Raw genomic sequence first — 6,000 nt, forward strand, 5'->3', positions numbered from 1 at the left:
ATAAGAATGAAAATAAAAGATTTTAAAGTCTTTTATCTCTTTTACTTAGACACCCCATGTGACAGCAGTTAATATGTAGTGGAACAGACCTTGACACCTGTCAGACATGCAGTAGTTAAGGCAAAAAGTAATGGGCACGGTAAATAAGCAATTATTACTTATCACATGCAATTTTTGAAGGAGAAAAACCATCCCACTAACCAAGTAATCCCATTAAATAAATTATTATTACTGCTTTATCTATCATAAACCAATATTCAAAAAAAATATGATCGTTGAGGTAATGACCAGAAATAAACCAAGTAAATAAATACTGCCACGTCAGTATCAAAACTTGATTTTTATCAGAACTTAACAGGTCATCAGAATATGAAACGACTCAGAGACAAAATCTTGCAATAAAGTAAAATTTAATTAATATATCAAATTAATACATTTCATGAAACTTAAATTACATGCATAAAATTACAAGATTGCCCTAGTCTAAAATTCCTAACATCAACAGTCTTTAGTCCTAAGCTAAGAAGCCTAACGACTAACTCCTTCTGCTGCTGACGAAGAGCACTGCAAGACGGATGATCTGTTCTTGCTGACGGAGATAACGGAGATGAAGATTTCTTTGGACAGTCAACAAGTCATTTTTAATGATCTCTGGAAATTGAATCCAGAGATTATGAGGAATGTTGTTGATAGGATATGCAGTCGGAATTCCATTTTAAAAAATATGCACAGTGTCGGTGCCATAGTTGTAAAACCAACCAAACTCAGCCACTTTTGTTGATATGAATAACAAGAGAGTGAGTTTGTGAGAAAGTGAAGGATGTTTTGACTGGAATGAATCATTGATTTAAATAGCCAATGGAATACCAAGGGACGCGAGGACTGGGCAACAATTACAAGTAAAAATAATGACCCCTCGATTCCCTAGACTGATGAGTAATAATAACAACCATTGGAAGCTTAAAACAGGAGTTAATGAGCACACGATACAAGTAGGAATTACTATGCATGTACGAGTACCACTAACCCAAATTATGTTGACTGTTTATATATCACCCAAACATGTTCTGATTTTAAACATGACTGTTTCAGATTTAACCACAAATAAGTCAAGTAAAAACTCAGGAGTTAATATCAGGACTTAGACTTGTATCAGAACTTAACAGTCATCAGATTATGACTCCTTAACTCGAAAAGTGAATGCCTATTACTGTAATTCTTCACAAAAATACTGATTTAGTTTCTTCAGAACTTAATCATCAGAATTTCCATCATAACTTGTCCTCAGAATTTATGCAACTGACACTTAAAATGTTCATCTAAAAGAACATTTATCACCACAATAATTTTCATCATTCATATGGAGTGTATGTGTGTGCAGTAAGCTAAATATCAGATAAAGATTAAAGTCTGATTCACTTCAGTACATCTTAGAAATAAGGCATAACTAAGAACTTTGCTCAAAATCTGTCATTATTCTGAAGTCTACTTTAGAATGAGTCATGCATGAGTCCACCTAAACTGTTTTGTGCTCATTTTATGCATCTTTTGAAATTTCATTTTACAGTGGCTTCTCAGTGTAAGTGAGTCACGACTGCTTATCAGAATTTATGCTATTATCAGAGTATTTCTCCAGTAATCATAGAGTGTGAAAATTCACCAAGAAAATATTTATTTTGCTTTTCTGATGCATATAACTTAATACCGGCAATGCACTTGGGTCTTCCCTTCCACATTTTTACTCTAGATCTTAAAGGAGTACCTGATTTTTATTCCTTTTTCTTTTCCTTTTTCTTTTGATAAGTGAGGTTTATCAGCACTTAGTACATCCATCAGATTTACTAACATCAGAACTTAACAGATAAGAAGCCCTATTCTAGTTTTTGACTTAGTAATAAGATACACAAAGTAAACTTAACTAAGCTCAATATCAGAATTTGCTTGTGTTAAGAGATTTCCTTATAAACAACTACTTCATACATGGGATCTTTAGTATATTAAAGACTACTAGGTCAGCATCTAACACAATTATCCTCATTGGATTGAATAGTCACAGAAACATGCATATCACTATTAAGCGAATAGTCACATTAGACAACAATCAGCACTTAAGCAAATTTCATATTAAGCACAGAATACAAAAAGATAGTAATATCTGTAAATACTGATCATAAAGTCTGATGTAACAGAACATAAACTAAGCAGATTTAGAGAAAGAACCTGAAACCATTCCAAGTTGATTTACCAATCTTGTAAAAGTAGCTTCACACAGTGGTTTTGTGAAGATATCTGCTAGTTGTTGATCTGTTGGAACAAAATGCAATTCCACTGTACCTTCATCCACATGTTCCCTTATGAAGTGGTACCTAATGTTGATGTGCTTTGTCATTGAGTGTTGAACTGGATTACCTGTCATAGCAATAGCACTTTGATTATCACAGTAAATAGGGATTTTAAAATATGTTAACCCATAATCCAGTAACTGATTCTTCATCCAAAGAATCTGTGCACAACAGCTTCCTGCAGCAATGTACTCTGCTTCTGCAGTTGATGTGGAAATTGACTTTTGTTTCTTGCTAAACCAAGAAACTAATCTGCCTCCAAGAAATTGGCAGTTTCTACTTGTGCTTTTCCTGTCAATTTTGTATCCTGCAAAATCTGCATCTGAGTAACTTATTAGCTTAAAGTCTGATTCTCTAGGATACCACAATCCCAGATCAGCTGTACCCTTAAAGTATTTGAAAATTCTTTTCACAACTGTTAAGTGAGGTTCTCTTGGATCTGCTTGAAATCTTGCACAAAGACAGGTAGTATACATGATATCAGGTCTACTTGTAGTAAGATAGAGTAGTGAGCCAATCATACCTCTGTAATCAGTAATATCTACTGATGTACCAGTATCCTTATCCAATTTTATTGTAGTGGCCATGGGAGTGGATGCACTTGAACAATCTTGCATTCCAAATTTCTTCAGCAAATTTCTGGTGTACTTGGATTGACAAATAAAAGTGCCTTCTTCATTATGCTTGACTTGAAGGCCCAGAAACTAGCTAAGTTCCCCCATCATACTCATTTGATATCTTGATTGCATCAGTTTGGCAAACTTTTTGCAAAGTCTGTCATTTGTAGAACCAAAAATGATATCATCCACATGTATTTGCACCAAAAGTAAGTCCTTTCCATGGTTGAGGTAGAACAGTGTTTTTTCAATAGTTCCTCTGTTAAATCCATTTTCCAGAAGAAACTGAGCTAAAGACTCATACCATGCTCTTGGAGCTTGCTTAAGGCCATAAAGTGCTTTATCAAGCCTGTAGACATGATTTGGAAGTTCGGAATCTACAAAACCTGGAGGTTGTACAACATATACTTCCTCTTCCAATTCTGCATTGAGAAAAGCACTTTTCACATCCATTTGAAGGACTGTAAACTTTTTGTGAGCAGCATAAGCCAAAAATATCCTTATGGCTTCCAATCTAGCAACTGATGCAAATGTTTCATCATAATCAATTCCCTCCTGTTGAGAATATCCTTTTGCAATGAGCCTTGCTTTATTCCTTGTAATTATGCTATCACTATCAGTTTTGTTTCTGAACACCCACTTTGTACCAACAATAGATCTGTTCTTTGGTCTTGGCACTAGGGTACAGACTTTGTTTCTTTCAAATTCATTTAACTCTTCCTGCATTGCTTGCACCCAATCAGCATCTTGAAGAGCTTCTTCCACATTCTTTAGTTCAGTCTGAGAAAGAAAAGAATTATAGAGATATTCATTAGATGTAGTTGTTCTAGTTCTGACACCTGCATCAGGATTTCCAATAATTAAGTTAGGTGTATGTGATTTAGTCCACTTTCTTGCAGATGGAAGGTTTTCTCTAGAACTGGATGCTCCCCCACGATCCATGCTGTCTTCATCAACATTTTCTGATGCTCCCCCTGAAATTATGCTCTCTGAGTTGGATCCTTCATTATTTGAGTTTCCAGAATTATCAGCACTTGGCTCATCAGAACTTGATGAATCAGAACTTGAAGAGCCTGTTGTAGGTTCTGATGTATCTTGAGATGTGTTTGTATCTTCAGTATGCTCCCCCTGCATAGGTGCATCTTCCTTTGACGTAGTCACCACAGTTTCAACAACATCAGAGTTTAATCCATTAGAGTTTGCAGTATCAGATTGTCAGGATTTAGAGTATCAGAATTTAAAACTTCATTTTCAAATCTCAGCTGATCATGATCATTGAAATCTTCAAGTCTAGTAATCTTTTTATCATCAAAAGAGACATTGATAGATTCCATGGCTACCCTTGTTCTTAAATTGTAGACTCTGAAGGCTTTTGTGGAAAGTGGATATCTAACAAAAATTCCTTCATCAGCTTTTAGCTCAAATTTGGATAGCTGTTCAGGATGAGTCTTAAGAACAAAATACTTGCATCAAAATACATGAAAATACTTCAGATTTGGCTTCTTTTTCTTCACCATCTCATATGGTGTTTTTCCATGCTTGTTAATGAGTGTTGCATTCTGAGTAAAACAAGCAGTCTGCACAGCTTCAGCCCAAAAATAGGTTGGTAGCTTTGCTTCATCAAGCATAGTTCATGCAGCTTCAATGAGAGTTCTATTCTTTCTTTCAACCACTCCATTTTGCTGTGGAGTTCCAGGAGCAGAGAATTCCTGCTTGATTCCTTGGTCTTTGCAGAACTCTTCCATAATCAAATTCTTGAACTGAGTGTCATTATCACATCTTATGATTTTCACAGAGTCTTTAACCACTTTATCCAGTTGTTTGACATGATAATCAAGATAGATGCAGTATCACTTTTTGTGTGCAAGAAATACACCCATGTATATCTGGTGAACTCATCCACTATGACCATAGCATATTTCTTCTTTGCAATAGACATGACATTCACTGGACCAAATAGTTCAACATGTAGTAGGTGATAAGGCTCAAGAATTGATGATTCAGTCTTGCTCTTGAATGAAGATTTTCTTTGTTTTGCCTTCTAACATGAAGCACAAAGGCCATCAGGAGGAAATACTGATTTTGGCAGTCCTCTCACAAAATCTTTCTAGACTAGTTCATTTATATTGTTCAAATTTAAATGAGAGAGTTTCTTGTGCCCATTCCAGCTTTCTTCAATTGATGCTCTACTTAACAGACAGATTGCAGAACCATCAGTACTTGTTGAAAGCTTGGCTTCATAAATGTTACCATGTTTGTATCCTTTCAGAACAACTTTATCTGTAGATTTGCTTACAACTTCACAGTGTTCTTCAAAGAAATCCGCATGATAACCTCTGTCACAGATTTGACTAACACTCAGCAGATTGTGTTTAAGTCCTGAGACCAGAGCTACTTTCTCAATGATGACATTCCCAAGATTAATATCGCCATATCCCAGAGTTTTTCCCATATTTCCATCTCCATAAGAAACACCTGGGCCAGCTTTCTCCATAAAGTCTGATAGCAGGGCTTTATTTCCAGTCATATGTCCTGAGCATCCACTGTCTAGAACTAGGATATTTTTCCTGTTGCCCTGCAATCACAAAGACCACTAATGATTAGTTTTAAGGACCCAGACTTGCTTGGATCCTTTGGCCTTATAAAGTTTCTTAACATTTGCAGCGGATTTAGCATCAGAGTTTATGTTAATAGTTTTCTTATCAGCATTTATAGTATCAGACTTTGCATCAGAACTTATACTAGATGGAACGATGCTAACTTTCTTTAAAGAAGGTTTTATTTGATAAGAATCATAGTACAAACTATGATATTCCTTACAAGTATAAATGGAATCCCATAAACTACCACAATGAAAATAAGGATTTTGTGGCCTATATCTAACAGACTGACTCTTAACTCCTGACTTTGAAGGTAAGGAGTTTATGTTCTTATTCTTCCTGCAAAAAGAAGCCAGATGGTTAGAATTTCCACAGTTATAACATGTTTTTCTAGGAGCATTAGGAACAGGCTTATAATAATTGCTTTTATTCACACCTTCC

The sequence above is a fragment of the Apium graveolens genome, chromosome 4 (assembly GCF_009905375.1).
Source record: "Apium graveolens cultivar Ventura chromosome 4, ASM990537v1, whole genome shotgun sequence".
NCBI lineage: Eukaryota > Viridiplantae > Streptophyta > Magnoliopsida > Apiales > Apiaceae > Apium > Apium graveolens.